Source organism: Oreochromis niloticus, linkage group LG17 (genome assembly GCF_001858045.2).
Source record: "Oreochromis niloticus isolate F11D_XX linkage group LG17, O_niloticus_UMD_NMBU, whole genome shotgun sequence".
NCBI lineage: Eukaryota > Metazoa > Chordata > Actinopteri > Cichliformes > Cichlidae > Oreochromis > Oreochromis niloticus.
The window spans coordinates 5,880,125-5,902,690 of record NC_031981.2 but is presented as its reverse complement, the minus strand read 5'-3'; the positions used below and the strand labels follow the sequence as shown (position 1 = coordinate 5,902,690).

The following is a 22,566-nucleotide window of genomic DNA, read 5'->3' as shown; positions in this document are numbered from 1 at the left end:
TGCCGCGTGTGGCTCACTTTAACGTTAAGTGGGGTGGACTGGAAGCTACCTCTTCTGCCAGTGTAAAGAACTTTAACTAACGTATTATCCCTGAGATGTCTTAATATAAGAAACAGAAGATTGTGCAGACTGTCCTGTATTTATAAAGCAAAAGATTTTCATTAATTCACAACAAAGGTCCTTTTTTGGAAACTTTCTGTCATTTAATTGTTTACTTTGGTGTACTATAAACAGCCACAAATGAAACCTAGAAAAATACAGGTGAAATTTCAAAATCCATTTTCCACATGCCCTCACCTTTGGCAAACCTGTCCAGTAGGCCAGCTTGGGATCGATTCAGGGGCCAGGGGCCAATTGGGCCTTATGTTTGATATACCTGTCCTAAGCAGTTAATTTAAATATCTATCTATAAATCTAAATATATACAAATTAAAGCTTTAAGTCTGCACTTCACTCACACCTTAACTGATTTAAAATACATTGTGGTGCTATACAAAGGAAAAAACTACAAAAACTGCGTCGCCTTCAAACAAATTATGGCCCCAACAGTTAAAAAACAAGCGCACTTATGTACTAGTCCTTCATGTGTCACAATTCTCAGTCCGAAGCTACCTGTTTTAGCTTCTGTCTCTTTATAGTCACACACTGTATCTCGTCTCCTTGGTGGAGTGACATATAAGACTTAAAAATAACATAAAAGTAACGCTCAAGATAAATAAATGTAAAAAAAAGTTATATAATTACCTATGAAACGTAGTAAAGTACTATTTAAAAAAGACAAATTACAGTCGGAGTCCCTACCAGTTAAGCTAACTGGTGGATACAAGTTTTGCATCAGTTCTGATTAAGATGGCAGCCACTTTCCACAGGGAGGCGCTGTTGCTCCACACACACACACACACACACCCGAACACCTCCTCCGCCGTGCAAACACCCGGCGTGCCCGAGTGTCCACCTGCTTTGCTCAGCCCCGGTCGTTTCTCCTCTCGGGTAGGCATCAGTATTCAGCATACAAACAGTTTTTTATTACTGTGTTCAAATGGTGAATGCGGCCGATTAGAAGACTGTCAATTAACGCTAAATCACTTCGAAGACATGGGTTTGGCGCTTCTCTCCAACAGCTCAGATAAAAAGTCTGCTAATGCCAATCCTTGTCCATCTCTACCCTTAACTCCATTTTCCTTTTTTTTGCCACAGCGAGTGGGCAGACAATTTCTCTCTTAAGTGTTTTATTTGTTTATATGCTAATAGTGCGATGAAGTTAGCTCACAGAGAAGGGGGGGGGGGGGGGGGGGGCATGTAAACTGCTTTGTGTGGGCTGGAGTTGAACCTGCACCGTCACGCTTGTGGAGTTTTGCTCTGTGGGTTCTTTTTTCCTAAGTGCATCTTAAAAGGCCGAAGCGAGGCACGTCTTCGATGCAAATATAGCAGAAAAACTGTTGAAATATGCATTTTACTTAAGCCAATACAGTTTCTGTTATTTCAGGCTCCTGACATTCAGAGAGGTAAAGCAGTTTTATGGGGATTAAATGAGCTAGTAATGGCCCTGTGATATAGAAGGCCACCTTCAAGTCGCTGTTGAAAGACATCTCCCATCTTCATAAACAATTGGAGCTAATGCAGTCGCACAGCAGAGTCTGACTCCATCCCTCGCTCCTCTCTTTTGTCTGTCTGTCTTCACCAGATACTAATTGCGCGGGGAGGTAAACACGGCAGTCAAGTGGAGAGGACGGCGAGTCAAGCGTGAATATCAATCTCCCCACATCAGTGTCATCAGATGACTTTGACTGAGTTGAAGGCGGGCCTCATTAGAGATGTGGTGCAGGCAGGGGTGCCGCGGGTGGCAATAACATCCAGGCGTAGGGCTCTGATGTTCTGGAAGTCTGCAGAGCTCACCAGGTAACAGGCCTGCGGATGTATAATCCAAGCCCCCCCGCCAAACCCGGCCCTCACAGAAGTGTCAACAGGGTTCAGGGAGGAAATGTCACATTCCCCGCATAGGCGTGCTCCTCTGCATGAAGGCGTGAGGAACAGCACAAGTTCGTAGGTGTAAATGTGCATCCCGTAGTCATGCAGCCGATTGTTATGAGCTTGTGCCACCAGCTTTATTTTTTTTTCTTTTGCCCTTTTTTCCTGGCTCCATGTCAGCAAGTGACAGCAAGAATTGCCTGCGTTGCACACAGGTGTCAGACCTGGCAACTAACTTTTCCCACCGTGCCGCCAAGATTTTTGGGGGGAGGGGGGATAGAATATGGCGCCTGGGACTTTGACTTCTCTCACCAGATCAAGAAGGAAGGATGTCAAGCAGATGCATTTTGCATCTGAGCTGGTGTCGCACGTTCTCTGTCAGCAAACCCACAGCGGAGATGTTGTTATTTGGCATTTGCTTTTTTATGGCTTTGCAGATATTTTTAATTTGGTGGAGTTTTTTCGTTCATGAAGTTGAGGTAATGCAAGCAGAGGAAAAAGAAAAACACAATGGCTAATTGATAATTGGCTAATCATATTATATTTTACCCCTTGGCTGTAAAAGCTTTAAGTCTGCACTTCACTCACACCTTAATTGATTTAAAAAAAGCAGTTGGGGCATTGTGATCACCCAGGTGGGCAGCGTGGATACACAGGTTAGTGAATACAATAACAGGAGAAAGAGGCGACGTAGGATTTTTAAATTCATACCATGGCCCATCTGCTAAAATACTTGGATGACTTAAAATGACCTCAAGGTTAAGGTCAAAGGTCAAGCTTTCTGAAAATCTTCTGAACTTGATAACTTGGGAAAGATGTTACCTGGGATTTTCAAATTGGCATCTACTAAAAACCACTGACGAGTGACCTTGACCTCAAAGTCCTAGGTGATTTTCAGAAAACTTGACCTATGACCTTGATTGTGACCTAAAGAAGGAAGTCACCGAGGACTTACAAATTTATACCATAGCTGCATCTGCTAGAAAGCTGAGGGGTATCACTGGCGGCCATGAGTATTTTTATAACAGTAAAGAGCATAACACAGAGGCCCCTAATCAACTTGATCTGTGAGAAGTTGTTGTTGTTTGTTTTTTATATTTTATAGACTAAATGATGGGAGAAATGGTGAATGTTTGCCTTTAAACCAACATAGTTCATTTGGCACCACTGGCAAAAGCACAATGGAATGATCTAGTTTAGCAAAGGTGAGGCATAGCAGATGCATAGAAGCTACAGTTGCTAATGTCAAGACACCGGTCAGTCGGTGCAGCCATGCCATCCATGCCAGAATCCAGGTGGTGAGGTATTAAAAGAGAATTTAACTTACTCAGAGTTGTTATGAAAAAGTAAAGTATCCATAGATGCCCATACTGTTTTTGCCCCAGGATATAAACATACTTTTCAGTTCTGTGAATTCAAGACATGGGAGTCTATGGAGATTGACTCTGTACTTTATCATTAATTCTTCTCCAAAGAATTGTTTTCACTGTAATGAAAACAAAAACAATCCTGCATTATCATGAGCTCTGTGGGAAAGTTGAACCACTGGGACAGGGCGGCAGTACTCACTGCTAACTACCAGATGTGGCGTGTTAAAGCATGCGTGATACTGTGAGGTTAGATGCTACTTAGTAAAAGGAGAAGCACAGCCATGACTACTGTGACTCCTCTAAAAACTAAGCAAAGATGAGGTCCAGTGTAAATTCTACTAGTTACAGCTAGCATTAGAGCATTAGATAAGCTTTTTTGAAATTGATATTTGGTGATTTAAAAATCCCTTTTCCTTTCATACAAATGAAACATAAAAAAAACTCTCTAATATTTGTTATGTGTAGCTAACATTTGTTATGTGTATGTACAATCAGCTGGTTGTTGTTTGGGACGTTTCAAACGTGTTGCAGTCACAGAGTTCCCCCTAGTGGACAAAGTATGCAATGTCAACACTCATAACATTGTGTAGGGTGTTTTGCCCATTTCTTATTTACTTTTCAGGCTTTCATTTAACAGCAGTTATGAATGCTGATACAACTGGCTAATATCAGGCAATACCATCAGTCTGCCAGTAAATTGGTTAGGTTCCAGCTAGCATGTCACATGTCACACAGTTCTTTGAGTGCAGTTTTTGAAGAGTAGCTGATTAATTTCCAGCAAAAGTAGTAATAATTGTATTTTTGCATGAAATTTCAATTTTGAGTTTAATAGCTTTTGTTCATTTTCATCACATTTGTGTAGCTGTGAAACTAAGCAGGAGTGACTTTCTTTTGAGATGTTCTCATGTCACTCTGACCGCTTCCTAAAATGTTATAGTGTTTATGCGCTGCCCAACACAGTGCTCCCAGGACAAGCTGATTTCCAATCCTCTGCTGGGATTTTAGTTTCCAGATCTTCATTCCATGCGTTTTTACCCTTTAAAGGAATCTTTGATCAGATTCCTTTTCTTAAACGGTGCTTTGTGATTGTTCTTTCAAACAGAAGATGTTTAATAAGTGCTCTGGTCTGCTCTTAAATACCTGCCAAAATGGATATGTCAGCACGGACATGCTTCAATGTTGGCTCAAAATGACATTAGATTCAAAAGTCACGTTTTAAAGTTCTTTTGAATCACATTGCCAGACATGCCGGAGAGGTTAAAAAATCTTGGGTTTTACTGTGAATTTGTGGCAAAGATATTTCTCCAACCAGCACAAAAGCCTAAAAAATGCAGATGAGAATCATCTTGTTTGTGACTGAAAGTTCAGAGGTGTGTGAGGTGACTCGTAAAGGAAACACTATGAACTGTGCCCCGATCCTCCTGCATTAAACATCGCGGAAACTATCCACTTTCCATTTTGGAACACACACACAAATATTATCCTCCACCGCTCCCTCCCTGCTTCTTTCCTTCTCTCTCTCTCCCTCTCTCTCTCGGTCTCTCTCGGCAGGTCCCTGATAGGCCCAGTCTCCAGTGGCTATGTTCAAAACACTGGGCCAGAATAGCACGGGCCCTAGGTAGATAAATATTTATGGGGTGCGTTTACTTCTTACCACAGAGGAGAAGTAGAAATAGTGTTTCCAAGGTGAGCAAAACAAACAACTTCAAAGGAATTTAAATGCAGTTCATGTAAATTTTCTCCCACAGTCACATGTTTCTGCAAAGATTATCGTTATATTGTTAATGAAGGATTTTGCGCCTGATGCCAGATGACCTGATTATTGTGTGTTTGCAGGAGCCCAGAGGCACTGGCGTAGATGAAGCTAATGAAAGCATGCGCACACAAACATGTGCCGTACATTCCTAGCCATAAGGTTGTGCCATTAAGTCGTGGCTTCTGGGCAGCAGTCAAACCAGCAGCTACATTATTCATTGATCAGAGTGGACTGTGATCAGAAACAGCAGTGCTAATGGATGAGATGAAAGAGATGCTCAGCACGGAATAAACCAAAGAGAGTAAAAAAAAAGAAGAAGAAAAAAATCAACGATCCTCTGGGATGTCATTTATTTACTGCTAATCTGTAAAATGCTATGCAGGCTTTTCACTGAGGCTGCAGCTTAACACCTGAGATCTAATAGCTACGGTTAAATCTGGGGGATAATATCTCTCTGGAATCCCGTTCAATAATTCAGCTCGCAGACGGCTGCTCGTCACATGTGCCCCCATCAAACGCAGTCAGGCGATCGTCTAATTATCTGCTAATGTCATGATTCAGCTGGCTCCGGAAACGTGCCGATGATGGCGTGCGTCTGGGGCGGGCTGGCTGGCTGGTTGGTGGGTTGCGGGGGAGGAGGTGGGAGGTGGGGGATCAGCAGGCCTCGGAGCACAGCCCTTTGATGTGAAAGATAATTACTTGTGTAGTTAAGATAATTAGCACAAGTCCAGAATAAAAGTAAATAGGCTAACTGTCGCTTCCACTCTAGCCTGAATGAACTCAAGCTGCGAGCCAAACAGCGTGTGATTTTCCTCACAGCTGAAAGTGAAATAAGATTCGGAACGAGCACTCGGACTTTGTGCGGTGTGTATAGTGTGCGTTTACATTTTGGATGCGCGCTTTGAAACTGCATAAAAGTCGTAGAAGATGATGTTATGATTATTGGGCATTATTGGCACATCTGGTGGTTATTTGGGGAGTAGGTTTGCAGGGTGGGTCATGTAGTTTCCGGGTTTTAACATTTGAGGGATAAACAACAAAAAAAGAAGAAGCCATGTCAGGGTTAGGATTGAGAACCATTTTCAGATCATCCAATTCATTGAAATTCTACGCCCTCCAGGCTCCTGAGTTACTTTATCGATGCTGTTACTCCATTATGACACTTGCTCATCACAAAGCAGCTTTTTCCTAATGTATCAGTGGAACTTTTGCACGTGCATATGTTTTTTCAACCGTATTTCTACCCCACCCGAACTTTGAGATGATTAAAAAAAAGTTGCCTTTTTTTTCTCCTCTGCTCCCAAACAGAAAAATTGATCGGGAATCAACAAGGGAATCGACTATGAATCTGACCTTTAAGCCGACTCGATAATGGCACTGGTATCAATACACGAGCTGCATCACAGGCTCTGCTCTTTTTGGGTGTTGTTTCTTAGCTTTCCATCCTATGTCTGACAATGCAAAGTATGGAAAGCAATGCTGAGTTTTTGTGTGGCTATCCGTGATCAAATTTTCATCCATTTTTAGGGAGTAAAAAAAAAGCGGTATTGATTTATGGGCCAATATTCACACGACCTTCTCAGCTGCGCTTTTGTGCCTGCTGCATGTGAAGCAGTACATGCTGAAGGTATTGTAAAATTCAGAGTCGGAGCCCGCTGCTGGACGAGCTACGTGCTGTAGCCATTTGTAAATTACCAGCAGGCAGGATTACACTGTTAGTGTCACTGCTCGTGCTGCGGATGAGGTAAAGCTTGTTATACTTTCCTGCTGTCAAAACATTACTTTCTACTAAAATTAGGCTGCTACCTACTCAGCTCTATTGATGCTTTTAAAGGAGCCAGTTGACTATTGTAGCCACTGTATTAAGAGTCTAAATAGAGCATTTGGTTTTCTTTATCCATCAGAAGAAATGTTAAGGTCACAAGCGTTGTTTTACAGAGTGTTACAAACCCTTTAGAAACAAGAACCCTTACAGGGTGATGCAGGATCTTGGATGTGCCTGCACACATTTAAGCAGGTTCATCTTGGCTCTTATGGAAAACAGAGCCCCCCTGCTGCTGGGATCACCATCCTGCCACATTCCAAGGACACTGTTGTGATAGACAGGGCTTAATGTGTATCTTGCCAGAATTGGATTTGATCCTGGGGACTCTGCCACGAGGCCCCCCTGTGTTAGGTTTTCCCCCCATCCCCCCAACACACTTCTATCTCCCCCCTCTCTTTTTCCGTGTCAAACAAACAGAAGCAGAATTGCCTCTTCTGGAGCTCCCGCCTGTTCGATTGCTGCATTGTGACAAGATCATGTACGGATCTGTGTCGCCGAGTGCTTCTTGTGTTTTTCCCAACAATGGAGGAGAAGGGGAGGATTTGTGTGTGGAAACAGGCAAGCAGGGAAAAAAAGAGCAGGTGTGACTCTGTGAGCTTGTTTTGACGCCTGCGTATATATTTTATGTACAGGTGTGTGTTGGAGAATATGTGCCTCCCTGTACTCGTTTGCATGCCTGTTTACGCTTGGGGACAAGAGTGGGGGGAATCGTAGATGCACCTGCTGCCACAAAGCTGTAATTTCCCTCGCAGAATTTAGCCGAATAATCGTACTTTCCCTGCTGGCGCATCGTGCTTCAAAACACCGATGAAACGGAAAAAAGCGGCGATTTGGGGCGTGATTGTCGGAAACGCCACACCTCCCCACTCTGTCTGGGGTGAGTTGGCATGGCAACTGGTTGCATAACCAGCCAAAAACTTTTCCCTACTCTTTATACCTAAAGGCCTAATCATATCCATAAAAGGCAGCACGTATCTGAAATAAAGCCAGGCTTGAGTCTGAGGCATCTGAACTGTCTCCACAGTCACATTAGCTGTCAGCATATCTGTAAATAATCTACATTTTATACCAAGCTATCATTAATCCAGAAGACAGCGAGAATAAAGATACCTCGGGCTTGTCGTCACTGCGATACCGCTTAGATACACAATAGTAGCATCAGTTCACGAGTCTCCGTGTTGTGAAGCTGTGAGCAAACCAGCGGGGCCCCATTCTCCCCGGCTTTTAGATAGCTGACTCTTGTCTCCCGCAGATCTGTGGCGGTAACATCCTTATCTGCAGCAAAAAGCCTGCCATCCAGGTTTATCCATTTGGCTGAAGACTGACATTACTGCAATAGTGTCCCTTCTTATCTGTTTCTGAGGCTGAGGAAGCAAATGCAGAACAAGACAGACTACTATTTCATCTGGGGAAAAAAAGAAAGAAACAATGGTTTCATGTGGAGGCACTGCTGAAGCGCCATCTTTTATCCATTCTCATGTATGAAGGCAAAGTGTGATGAGCTGTTTTTAATCTGTGTTTGTGTCCTAGCATAGCAAACACACACATACATACATACATACATACATACATTGATACATTGATTGCTCTTTTGGAATTTCCATGAACTAGAAAGTTCTAGGAGCCTGGAGTTTTTTTTAAATACCTGCAATTTGGCACAAAAGAGGTCAAACTAGGTATAGCCCCACATTTCTCTGCATTAGCCTAAAGCTCATATTAAAACTGAACCTGGCATTGTGTCTGTGAAGGTTCTCAGTCATCCAGGTCATCGTAGTGGCCCAGGAGGGAACTCCCCAGACGCCTTAACGCCCAAGGCCATCTGACCTCAGGAATTCACATGACAAGGTGGGGCCAGGTTTCACAATGAGCTCACCCGAAACCCTGGCTGATTAGGTCCCACACCCGCTTTCACACCTTGGCTCATGTGATTAGAGGATCACCAGGGGGTCCTTTGTCCCTCTTTGGGGGGATACTCCCACTGGGTTTAAATCTGGGACTCTCGGCCATTTGACCTTAGAACTGAAGAAGCTTCTCGGATGAGAGGTGAAACGTCTTCAAGCAACTTAAAGAAGTCCAGACGCTTTTCTTTGCAAACTCCTTTGAACCTGGCATTCTTTGAAGAATTTGGTTGGACTTTTTTATTATTTTTTTTATTATTCACCAAGATCTTGTTTTCTTTTTTTCTATGTTATTACATTAAATCTGCTGCCACTGTGTATATTAGCTTCTAAGATATTATTATTTTGAATTATTTAACTAAGAAAATAATTGGATTGTTCATAACACTACACAGTGTGGTCTAAGGACCAAGATTGACTTAGACCACAGCCACGCAGGCCTAGAGCCTGGTCAACAACTATCTAGCAACCAGCTGTGAGAGAAAAAATGTCTGATTGGTGAGTCTTACTGGCATTTGCTACATGCAAACACAGCAATTTGCTAGAAAGCAAAGCAATCAAAAGGAGGTTCTTGGTGCAGCATCCTCTTTGTGACTGATTTCACCAAATGACCTCCAGCAACCACTCACCAACTAGTCTGAGAATACAAACGTTTCCCTAGCAACCAATGGTTGTTAGCGGTTGATGAGTGTTCTCTAGGTTTGTGATGCAAATACACCTGCTAGCACATGCTAATAGTAAGTTATGTTTTTTGGTTTTTCCTTTAGCTGGAACTGTTTTTTTGCACTTTTTACTGAATCATCATTGGAGACTTGTTTGTACGCTTGAGGGAACGCAATGATATAAAAATTTTGAACAGTATTGTCACTTTTTGTATTATGAGTTGTAATGCAAAAGGCCTAGTCAATGGCTACTAAGAACTTTGCCCCAAAAGCATTATTGAGAAAATCTAACAGTAGACAAAAAAAGTTCTTTTTTAAGAAAAGCTACTGCAGGACTTGGGTCATGAAAATCAGAAAACGACTCTGCATGATGTTAGACTGAGTGACATTCTACATGGAAGGCATTTAGAGAGGGCTATGCTGTGAGGTATTATACTTTGGATAGGCTATAAGTTGAATGTCCACTGGTTTTCGATCCTCAGGGTGCCGCTTCAGGGGAATGCAGCGCTCAGGTCAGAGATTGTTAAAAAATAAAGGATGGTCTGTCAGACACGTTAGAGAAGGAACAGCGATGTGCTTTCTTTCCTGCTCTGCTTGTTGTTTTTTTTATCACTGGATCTGGCACTGTTCTCCTGTCAAATAAACGCACTAAGTTATCTTGCTAGATGGTAACAATAAAGCCACTGCGGTTTCTTTTCCCACAGATTGCTGGATTAAGTCAAAGTGATTCATTCTCTTTTTGTAGCCCTCTTCAGCTCTTTTATTGTACCCCTCCTCCAGCCAATCCTTTTGCAGAGTGTACTACCTGTTTTTCCTGTAGGGACCTGTTAACGCCACTAGATATTTCCCTGTTGCACCTGACTCCTTAAGTGTTTGTGTATTACTGTGTTTTAACACTCCCAACTGCCCACACTCATACTGTTAAATGATTAATGCTTAATATAAGGACCTACCGACTTTCTCGCTCAGCACGTTCCCTGCCTCTTCCTCCCAGTCCCCGTTCCGTGTTCGCCACCCTCCTTCGTGGCTATTGATTGTAGAACAAAGGGGAGGGACTTGGGCTGACCCCCACATTACAAGTGTGCAAAGTATAGTTACCTGCAGTGCTTTGTCCTCACTCTTTACTCACATCCCTTCACCAGCCCTCTCTCCACAAGCCAAACAGATGATTGAGGGGGGGCTGGGTTAAATGAAACATGCCAGTTTTTAATGGAGTTTATTTACTTAGTTGTGTTTACATATTAATGTCAGTTATGATTCCATCTGCATACTGGGCCGCTGTGTCTGTGTATCTGTGGTGGAGGCTTAATCCTACTCTATATAATGCATTAGGAGCTGAAAGTGAAGCTCTTGTCACTAGAACCCACATGTGAAACAGGTTGTACTCTCCAGCAAGGAAGTTGTTTGGGCGTAAGATTTTGTCTTTAAAAAAAAAAAAAAAACTAGGGCAAAGCCAAGGTGGAAGTTGGTAAATGAAAAGTCTTTAGTGAAAATATTGATTCCTTAAGAAGAAAAAGGTAGCAATTTTGCATGTTATAGCTCATTAAGTACAAGTGCTTGCATACGATTAATAAAGGCTCATTAAACTGTTGCAAGTAATTTACACAAAAAGGAATAAAAGAACTTTTGGCTTAGAGGTATCTTTGCCTGAGCATTTAAAGCATTTTGTGTTGTATGAATTGGCTTGGAAGGTTATTAAGGTAGCGTGGAGGAGGATGTTACTGGGCTTAACATCAATGTCCAGTTGCTTAGCTGAAGGAAGGCCATCTCACTGAGGTAATAAGAATATACGATCACAGCCTGCAATTTCAGATTGATTTACCAAAGCGTCAAAATTGATTTTGTGTACTTTCAGACATTTGTGAGATATTTGCACTACATGATTTTTCTTTTTCATGGAGCACATAATTGCAATTTGTCCGCCCTGAAGTCTGATTCAGATTCTCCAAAAGGAAAACTTTTGATTTGATATTACAGTCATTCGCAGCAACTCGCTCTCCAGGGGGTGGCTCTTTGGTTGTTAGAGGGTGCTTGGAAACACTGCAGAGTTGCCCTGCATTCGAGGATTTATGATTTCATTCAGCAAATCCAAATATTTGCGTTCAGGAGAAAACTAAACTCAAATAGAACATTTCAATTATATGTGCTGTAGACAGTGCTGAGAGTACTGATAAAAAAAGACAAACTCTGTAACGGCACTGTTTTAGGTTCTTAAGAAAAGATATTGACATGACAAAGCTTCATCCTGGACTCCTCCACTGTGCCCCTTACTGAAAAAAATGTAACTGATGATTCCCCAATTAAGTGACATGTTTACCATGGTAATCCCTCCTCACCAAGTAGGTCACCTACTTGGTGAGGAGGCTGTTGGAGGCGGAATAAACAGGCCTTTGCATCCACACTGATCATTAGTTTATGGAAATGTTGAAATACAGGCTTAACAAATGACTTGAGCTTAATGATTACTCTTGGTGTTTGTTACGCTCAATTACTCTGTGCTGCGTGTTAAATGTATTTCAAATATGGAACTATCCAAATCATGGCGGTGGTGTCACACATACAGAACAGGAACCACAGACAGTATGAAAAGGTCTGTCAGCAGATCCCAGATGTTCATTTCTGCTGCACGCTTTTCCACTACTAGCACGGATGCTACTGGAGATTTTACACTGAACATTTTGTTCTATGTCAGCTCTCAGGGCAGAGGTCATTTGGGTGATGTGTACTGTGACAAGCCACTGTTCGTGCAGGTCAAACAATCCAGGCTCAGAGGCTGTACAGATATTTAATAATGAAAATACAAGACTGGGTTTGTAGCTACATTCAGATTTCCCCTGTATACAAAGAAAGAGTTTCTGTCAATAGAAGCAGTACATGTTTAATGAGACACTGAACCAGGGAGTTAAAGGCACACAATTGGACCTGCACGTACGTCATTGCTTACAAGACTACGCAAAGGACTTCAATGTTTCACAGTAACTTTGCTGTTCATCACTCTATCTATTAACTTATATCTTATGTACATTAGTGTACTACTTAGGCAAGCTTGATTAATTAGGTAAGTGATGAACAGCTATTGCAAGGGCACAAAACTGAATTTTTAGCTGCATCAGTAGTTGGTAGATTCATTAATTCGCCAGACACTTTAATTAGTCTACCAGCTAAATTGCATTTTAAGAGAGTCTGGTTGTTTACCTGCCAAAGTGTGAAAATAGAGTATATAAACAGCCCTGGAGAAGCTTACCGGCGTATGTCTGGTAATGGCTTCCACACTATAGCTATCGAAAGCTGCAATTCTTGTTTCCTTATATAAGTTGATCATGTTGCTTTATGTGTGTGATGGCATTCATTTAAGTTTAACATTAATTTGAGGTAGAATGTCAGAGCTGAGATGTGTTGACTGTATGACTAATGTCTGAATCTTTTTTTAATACCAGGAGTGTCTGCAGATACTTGACCTGAGAAATATGAGTTTAGTCTCAAAAGACAGAGCCAGTGTTAGCTGGAAGTTTTTGAGTTGCTCCAGCAGGAACATGCAGAGGCGTTCGGAGGTGCTCAGCTGTATGTGTGCTCGAAAGCTGTGGGCTGCATGTGCTCCACATAGCTGGAGAAAGTGCTCAAAGCATTGTGTACAATCTTCCTTAATACCCCTGCTAGTGGACAGGATTTTGTGCACTTTGTCCAAGAAATTTTTGATTCTACAACTGTTTTTTGAGAATCACTGAATAGAAAACGTGGCCCTTATCAGCAAGGAAGTGGACATGCTTTTGCCTGCCATGGCGATGTACAGTGCAAGAGTCTTGACCACTTTTATCTTTCAGCAAAGCCTAAAGTCTCTTGTGCAAGTTGTCTTATCATTTCTTTAAATATTGTTCTCAAAGGTTGTTCAAAGCTTCTCTTTGGATTTTGGCTTCCTTTTATTTTTTTCTCTGATCCCACACTGCTTTAGTGATGTTCAGGTCCGAGCTCTAGGGAGGTCAATCCCAGACTGTTAGTGTTCCACTGTGTGTTTTTAATGATTTGGCAGTGTGCTTAGGGTCATTGTCATGCTGAAAATAGCCCAGAGAACTATTGCACAACTTAAAAAAGTACAAGAAAGTCTTGCACCTTGGAAGCAAAAGTATTTAGAAGCAAACGAGGGTTGGCTGAAGACTTTTACACAGTGCTGTACAAATCCTAGAACATCACATTGCATGAGATGACCCTCTTCTTTATGGCGTCTCCAGGACAGATGAGCCTGTAATGATATTCATCAGTAAAGACCTGTCTCTGCTCAAGAAGGTAATGAATAACTCACCATGGATATAACGTACATTTCCATTTCAATAACTGTCCACGGTGATTTCGGGGGAAATATCCAGCTGCAATTTTTTTCAGACCGATAATGCAAAGTCACAGTTCAGTAATCACAGCGAAGTTGATTTAAAATGTGATGAAACATTGCAACATGAGAAACCATTATAATATTAATAGATTTACATTCAAATGCAGATGGACAAAAGTGAGTAAAAGCCAAATGTTCACCTGAAATATTTAAAACCTTTAAAGGGATTGTGGAGAAAGATCATATAATGGCTTGTGTACAGAAAATCCAAGCTTTTTTTCTTGTGTTTGAGTTTAGAAGAGACTGTGTGGACTGTTTCGCTAACATCGTCCAGAAAATGCAAGACAAGCACCATGAGCACACCATTGTGAGGCAGATGGCGTGTTTGGACCCAGCAAACATGTCCTCAGACCCAGACTTGTGCCAGGAAAGAATGAAATGACTTGTTGAGCTCTCTGCAATCTGTCAGGAGGTGTCTCTGCTGGTACTCATGTTTTCAGAAGTCTAGCTGAGAATGTACATTGCACTTACCTGAAGGTTGTTCATTGTCACACACAATGCAGCAGTGACAGGATTCTCATCTTAGTAAATGCTTTCATTACATTGGTAGCTGAAAACACAAAACCAGTAGAGGAGGCTTAAGGTAAATCACACCCTTATGGCCCTGCTAATCAACAAGTCCAGCAGATGGGAGATGTTGGTCTTTCAAAAGGGTGGTGTTACAGCCATATCCAGGGGTGGCTGTAGCTTTGTTAGCCTTTTGTTAGCTTTGAGAAGTCATCTCTTTCTGGCTTTATCTGAGAATCTACTGCTGGTTGGCTCTTCTAAAATATCTGTCTAAAAAGTTTCATCTTCCAAACAAACTTTGTAGCTCAATGTTTGTTTCTTTGTGAAACTAGAGATGTGTGATACAGGCCATCAGGCCCAGAGTCTGGTGGTTAGTATCGTATGACTGTTTATGTAAATATGGGAGTTAAGTTTGGTTGTAAATGAGATTGAAGCTGTAGTGGGAACTATGTGTAGTAAATCTTTTTACTGTGATTGTTTTCAGAGGTTGAAGCTCCAGCAACAATTACAGTATATAGAACAGTTTTATCATATGACCAGCATGCCTCGGTCTTCATCAGACAAGTTCATTGAGAATTAGATGGCATTATACACAGGTCTTTCATTAACATAAAGAGCAAAAATTCCTAATAGGAAAGATTTGAATAAACCAATCATGTGCATGCTTTTTAGCTGTCTGATTCCACCCAATCCACCCAGTCTGATTCCACAGTTGTCTACATCCAGTAAATTTACCAATGGACCAATGCAACACCAGCAAGGATTGGCTGGCCATGTCGTCTCTGATACAAGGCCTACTAGGGAGTGTCTAATGGTAACCCTAATTAAGTTAGGCGCCTAAACAGGAAGAGTATACACCCTGGACAGGTCGCCAGTCTGTCGCAGGGCCAACACACAGGGACAGACAACCATTCACACTCACTCGCACATTCACACCTAGTGGCAATTTGGATTATCCAATTAACCTATCCCCACAAGCTGTATGTCTTTGGACGGTGGGAGGAAGCCGGAGTACCCGGAGGGAACCCACGCAAACACGGGGAGAACATGCAAACTCCACACAGAAAGTCCCCGGCCTGATGTTGGAATTGAACTCAGGACCTTCTTGCCGTGCGGCAACAGTGCTAACCACCGTGCCACCGTGCTGCCCGAACTGAACTGAACTGACCATCTAATAACAACAAATTACATTAAAGGCGTTTCTCAACAATGATGCACCAGGCAGATGATTGCATAACACGTAGGACACAAACATTTGCCAACATTGGGACTAGTCGCAAATATCCCTAATAAAAACGCATGGATTTAGAAGTCTTCCTTCATGCACCTTTCAACCGCTTTAGAACCTGATACTTCTCTGAAACCTTGGAAGTTGAGCCAGTTTGTCAGCAGTTTTTGTTTCAGTTTTTGTTTTTTGGGGGTTTTTTTAGCCAAAAGTCCATTTAATATCCAAGTCCATGTATGGATACATTTTCCTGCTTTATTAATTTGGATGATTCAGTTGGAAATACCACTATGACAATGCGATGAAGAAATATGTAAATAAACCTGACGAACCTACGCCTGCCTACAGCACATTTCCATGAAACCCTGTCTTTGCAGTGAAATGAACAGAAAGTGGCTCAAGACAGAGTTCAGGAGTTCAGGAGCAGAGCAGCTATGGAAACATCATCTGGCTCAAAAGGTGAGATTGAGGCCTTTACAGTAAAATAACACAATTTGACTTTTACTTCCATCATATGATGCTTGCTTTTTTTAGTTTCAAGATTCTTAACAAAACTGTTGCAAACTGTTGGCAGTCGGCTTTGATATCCAGTCCAACAAACACGTCTGCCGTGTCACAGACTTTTGAAAATCCACCGCTCGCCATGTTGTGAAACTCTGCAAACCCGTGAAACTCATCACAGCCAGGGACAGTTTTATTGTTCAGTGTGCAATTCTATAACTGCCACTTACAAAAAAAAAAAAATGAGGAAAAACACCAACAATTCATTTAGCGGGCTCTCCAAAGCAATCACAATTACAGAATTGTTTTCCTTCCCTTATCAGCGCTTCTCACAAACAACAGCATGGGATTTAGCACAGTGGTTAGCACTACATAATGCCATACACGTCACCGGTGATGAAATATATTTGGAAATATAATTAGAGCTGCATGATATTAAGACCACAGTCCTGTTATTGAGCCACGTCACCCAATTTCGACAAATTATGTCTCGGAGCCTGAAACCTTTGTTCCTTCTCCCTCCTGCTTCATACTTCATGTTAGTGTGTGTATTTAGTGGAAACACCAGGAGGCTCCAATAGTTTGTACTCTCTTTTTTCCACATTGATTATTGTTTTGCAATCCTCATGAAAGCAACAATTTGAATGCTCATGAGCGTCTCAAGATTGGAGCCTGAAATTACTTATTTTTCAATTCATTAACACCTATTCATGGCTTATTAATTAATATAGGACACTAAGTATTCCCAACCACAGCAGAGGGCCACACTTTTCCCATGGAGTGATTTTAATCTTATGATATTAGCATCTCACTTTACTCATGGGCCTGTTTGCCCCACTTAGCCTCGCTGCTGCTCCCAAATAGGCCAGTCCAGTCCAGTCTAGACCAGGGCAGGAACCCTGTGTGTGTGTGCAGGTGCAGCTGGTGAATCCATCCAGCTGCTATTTGTCACGCACTGGCTCACTCCCAACCCTTTTAGCACCAACCACCAACACGATGCCACATATATGCATTGTCGAGATGCCGTTGCGTGTCTGTGTGTGGCGAGGGCGCAGGCCCAAGTGTAATGGTTTGATAAATCACCCACTAGCTGCAAATTAATGAACAGCATATGGGAGCGAGTGCAAATACACCGCCAAAATGAAACAATCGCACCAGATTGCTTTATCTATGGAATAACCCCCCAAACAAGGAAAATGAAAAAAATCAATTAAAGCACCGATATATACCTCATGCTGCTACAGTGCTCGTGTCGCTAAGGAGAACTGAACAAAGCATGTATTTTGTGTTTATTTGCATTAGAAGAAGGGGAGGGTCTGCTGAAGGTCAGTGTAAATGGAGAAAAGGATGGGGAAAAAACTTTGTGTTTGCCTAGAAAACAACTTAAATCAACAAGCTGGAGTGGATTGAAATTGGATAAAACCTTCAGGGCTGCCCCTCAAGAGTATGAATTCCATATTCATTATGCTTGAATGTTGTAATTTCAAGCCCTTACCACCTTTAAAAACAGAAAAAAACAAAAGGAGAGAAGTTAGAGTGGTGCTGTTTCTCATTTTTCAGCAGAGGACACCTTCAGTGTGACAGCAGTGCATATGTGTTGAGATGGGAAGGGACAGGCGAGCGGAGGAGGGACGGCCAAGAATAAAGTGAAAAGAGTTAGGTGGTCAAGTCGCCACCTGTGATCCGCAGTAAAACTAAACCCTCTCATTCCCCATCCTCTCCTCCTTCGCCTCATCCCTTTGTTTTTTCTGGGGTCTTTTTTTAAAGGTCCTCAGAGGATATTGCCGCCATATTCTTTCAGTGGTAAAACGTCCCCAGGCACAAAGCTATTTCAGATGCTTTACCGGCGGGCCTGCGGTGATAGAAAAGGCGTAATTTGTTTTGACTTTGCCTCTCACACAAACCAATCTCCCAGTGTTATTTAAGTCCCGGCTCTTCTCTCGCTCTCAGCAGCATGTGACGGCAAACAACAAATCTCAGGTTGCCATGGATCTATGCTATTTATAGGTTGTTTGTGTGTCTTTGTGTGGGTTTGTTGCTTGTGAGCGTGTGTGCGTGTGTTTAATTGTTGGAAGTTGTGTACGTGTTTGCATACACGCTTTTTTTTGTTCCCCTCTCTCTTGTTTGTTTCCGTCGCACAGTCGAAATACTGTCAAAGCCAAACTATCGCAGTGCGGATTCAGTCACAATGCATTGTTGCCAGACAGGAAAAAAAAAAATCTCTCTAACTTTGAATTAGAGTTTTAAAAAAAAGAGTATTCATGCTGTATTCCCAGTGCAGTCATATCTGGGCTGGTGTTATCCGAGGATACAGAGAAGAGGAAAGTGAGCCTAGATGTAGCGACAAGAAGCCTAAAAAAAAAGAAAAACACCTGATATTCCTGAAATAGAGTGCTTCATTATGCCGGAGCAGAGAAGGATCCAGCCCCTGCCTGTTGATAATCAATTCCCTCTGGTGACTTCTGAACTGCACTCTAAAGCCACGATGCAGGAAAACAGAGGATAAAAGAACATCCTCAAACTTTCCGGAGTGAGCTGCAGTCACAGCTCGCTTTGCATAAGCAGATGTCAGATTTTTAGTTTGGTTGTTTTTTGTTGCCTCCCTTCTTCTCCTTTAACTGTACTTGACGGCCTCGACTAGAAGAGCCTTTTCTTGTCGAGAAGTAATTCCGTATCCACCCTAAAACAAACAGCCAAAAAGATATTTGATTTGATGCCACTTCCCACATTACCGCATCCCTGTCACACTCGCTTTTTTCCTGCCACCAAGAACAACTTTCATCAGTTTCCCCTGCATCATGTAAAACAGTGGTTCCTATTTTTTTATTTAACATATCCCTACAGTGGTATCAGATGCGCTTGGGTGCCCACACATCCATCACCTACCACACTTCAAGTATGTTAAAAATAAATTTTCAAAAATGTTCAAACAATTGTAATCTTTTATCAAGAACTTTTGGAACAGACTCCATATTAGGTATGTCACCAGAACCGATACTTACATTTTCTTAAACTACCGCAGGTGTTGCAAGCAATGCATGGAGACTTCATAAAACTTAAAGCATGCAGCCAGGACAGCACCTCAAGGCACGGAAGGCAGGAGGGGATCAGTCAAAATGACTTTGACAGGGACTTCTCCACTACATCAGCAGATGGCTGCCCCTCCCTATACCTGCTTCTGTCAGAGGTTTCTTCCTGTTAAAAGTGAGTTTTTCTTTCCACTATTGGCAGGTCCTTGCTCACAGGGAGTTGTTTGATTATTGGGATGTTGTCTGTGTTACTGTGGAGTCTTTAGCTTCCAATGTACAGTGCCTTCAGGTGACTGCTGTTGTGATTTGGCGCCATAAAAATAAAAATTGAATTGAATTGATTTATATGTTTAAGTCTTGGTTCTATTTTCTGAACCAAAGCCTAGTTTTTCTATGCAGCATATATATTTTACTTGGTCATTTTAGACTCCATTGATTAAAATAGGCACCTTTTCTGAAAAGTTTTGATGATGTAGGGGGATGCTGGGAAATATATTACTTGTACTTTCTGACCTGGCTCCTTCTTCTTGTGAGGCTCAATCTGTTCTGGGCTTGTGGGGCCTAGCTGAAGAAGATGGCATGAATTTGTAGCATAGGCTTAGACAAATGTGTCCATGCTCCCAGTCTCAGACTGCGGTTGCTGTCCATGGTGCTGATCAAAAGCTGGATACTTTTGATATTACTGATTTTTGCTGTGTGCTATTTTTGCATTTACAGTGTTTGTTTGTGTGTGTGTGTGTGTGTGTGTGTGTGTGTGTGTGTGTGTGTGTGTGTGAGACAGAGAGAGAGATATGCTGCTGGTACACCGTGGCAATAAGGGCCCAAAGAGTTGTCTGCCCCGGAGCCTATCACAGAGTTGTTGCGCCTGTGCTTCCTAATGAGGCTTCTTCAAAACAGATCATCGCAGCGAGCGCGTCATCTCACTGATGCCAAAGAACACCTTTTGTGTGATGCCTGCAGCTTCTGTCAACATGCCAGTATTTGATGTCCTAATCAGAGAGTGCACTGAAAAAAACATGAAGTAAAACAAATTCATCAGTTTGCGACTGTAGCTTTGGTTTGAAATCGCACGCATTTGCAAATTTGTGACTTGCCGCCCCATCTCTGCGTGCATTCTGGGATATGAGACGCCGCAGAGAAAAAAGGGAGATGATGATGTACATAGAACCCATCATATATCCAGGGCTCTAATTACTTCCATGCCCCTCCCCCTGTGTCTTAGATGGAGGAAGTGGAGGATCAGCACTTTCCATCCCTCCTACCTGCTCTATGTTCTTTTTCTCCTTTGTCACAGCAGGGCTCGTGTTATTAACCTTCTGTCTGCTCAAGCACATAGGACGCTATGGTCCTTTCTCTCTTGCTGGAAGCTCATTTTAGACAGTTGAGCTTCCTTTTGAAAATTTTCATGTCTCTCCTGCAGCATTCTTGCCAGGATCCAGATCAGGAGACGAGGCAAATGGAAGAGGAACACATCAAAAGAGACAGATTGACTGGACAGTGTAAAAAGGTTCTTGTTACATTCAAGTTGATAGTAAAGGAGAAATATGAAGAGAAGAGGAAGATGAAGTGTTGAGAGGACAGATTGAAGAAAAATAAAATGGCCTTCTTGATGAAGAGCAAGTTTGATATTGAGTGCTTGCACGTCCATACATGTATGCACGTTTGACTGAAAGCGTGCTGCACAACACCAAGGGGCCGGGGGTCTACTTAGATTTGATGGCTGGAGTCCTTCCCTCCCACGGCCTGCTCTCTGTCCTCTTATTGCGGCACTCTGTCAGCCTCATCGTTAGAGCTGCTAAGCACCTCTCAAGGTGGTTATTGTACCTCTCATTAGCGCAGTGTGCCGACTACGCAGCGACTGTGGACGAGAGCCAGGCAGAGACGGGAATACTCATTAGATGTGAATCATGCGTGAACACAGAGGACCCTCCCTGCTGATAAACTGACAGTTTCCCCTATACGACGGGCTCAGATACCACCCCTGTGATGACCAGCAACCGGAACTCATGGTGTAGCACATATAAAAGCTGAATTCATGCTCTATTCTTTAAGGGCATGTGAAAATGATTGCTGCGTTTTAAAGTGTTGCTGTGTAGCTTTTAATTGCAGCCACAACGAGATACACAGTAGTTAAATACTTCTAATCTGGCACTTATGAGAATAGGAATGCCACATAAGTGGATTGTAAATGTGTCTGCTGATTCTCTGACCAAATGTCAATTCCGATTTTTTTTTTCTGTCTGCAAACCTTCTCTGCATTTCCTGTCAATAGTTTAGCAATTCAGTCTGTTAGCAGTGCAGCCTCTCTGCTGGTCACTGTACTGGCCTTCTGCTTGTAATGTTTGGAATACTTCTAAACTTAAATGACCACACTGGTGAGTTTGCATGTTTTATCCAGATTTGAAACATGCAGTAAACAGTGTTTTCTTTACAGTCGCAGTATTAAATGTGAATACGTTTGTTCTGCTGTTGGTTCTGTGATTTTCATGCTGAGGACTGGGCTTTGTGCTCCATGTGGTTCCAGTATTTTTCTGTTTCCACATTAACCCATAGAGTGGTACGGTGGTTAGCGCCTCAAAGCAAGAAAGACCTGGGTTTGAATCCAAGGTGGGGCTCATCTGAGCGGGCTCTCTCCAGGTACTCTGGCTTGCTGCATACAGATGATAAAATCATTAGCACCTCACACTCCACCCAATGAAATTCTATGTTTTTTGTCAAAAGTAACAATTCTAAACATGATAGCTTTCTTTAGAAAATCTTTTTCTAAATACTAGTTTTGTGTGGTCATTTTGTTTACGTGTGCAAAATAAATAATGCAAACATCCAAAATAAAATTAGGATGTTTAGAAAAGCTTTTTAAAAAAATTCCTCGCTCTGTTTAACAGCGATTTAATAAATGCTTAAATGAAATGTTCACGGGGGGCTAATAATTTTACTTTCATCTGTATATGTTATATTATAAATTGATTGGAAGTTCTTTGTCTCTATGTGTGACCCTGTCCAAGGTGTATCGTAGCTCCCACTTCATGACAGCTGGGATAGGCTCCTGCTTCTCTTGCTGGGATAGGCAAAAGTAATAAATATGATAATACTAATAATATTTATTATTATTTATAAATACAAATGGATGGGTATTAACACCTTATTACAAAGCTTCACATTCTGTTTCCACTTGGGATCTGAAGCCGACCCAATCATTCCTGGCTGAAAACAGAGTACTTTCTTTGTGCATGTTTGCTTTAGCGTGAGGTAAATGGAAGTCACGGTTGTACTTGTGTAGTTAGAACATTGTGCATTGTGAGAACGCAGCAAAGAAAATGAAAGTGGCAACATGACACAGCTGTAATAGGATGTTTTCTTCAAAACTTTCCGCCATTGTTGCGTCGATTCAAAACTGCTCTCTCTCTCTGTTCACCTCATCGATGTGTTAATTGCTTGTTT

At 42.1% G+C, this 22,566-nt stretch overlaps 1 long non-coding RNA gene across 3 annotated transcripts; it reads left to right on the top strand.

Annotated features, from left to right (window-relative positions):
* The first annotated feature begins 750 nt into the window (after positions 1-750).
* LOC109195147 (uncharacterized) lies at positions 751-21,810 on the top strand. Of its 3 annotated transcripts, XR_003214658.1 has the most exons (6): positions 751-990; positions 1,685-1,899; positions 15,973-16,054; positions 18,941-18,992; positions 19,119-19,300; positions 19,907-21,810. It is a non-coding gene; the product is annotated as an uncharacterized LOC109195147 (long non-coding RNA). The 3 variants fall into 3 exon arrangements; XR_003214657.1 differs by lacking the exon at positions 18,941-18,992 and having other exon boundaries at positions 19,911-21,810; XR_002056844.2 differs by lacking the exon at positions 18,941-18,992.
* Positions 21,811-22,566: the final 756 nt, after the last annotated feature.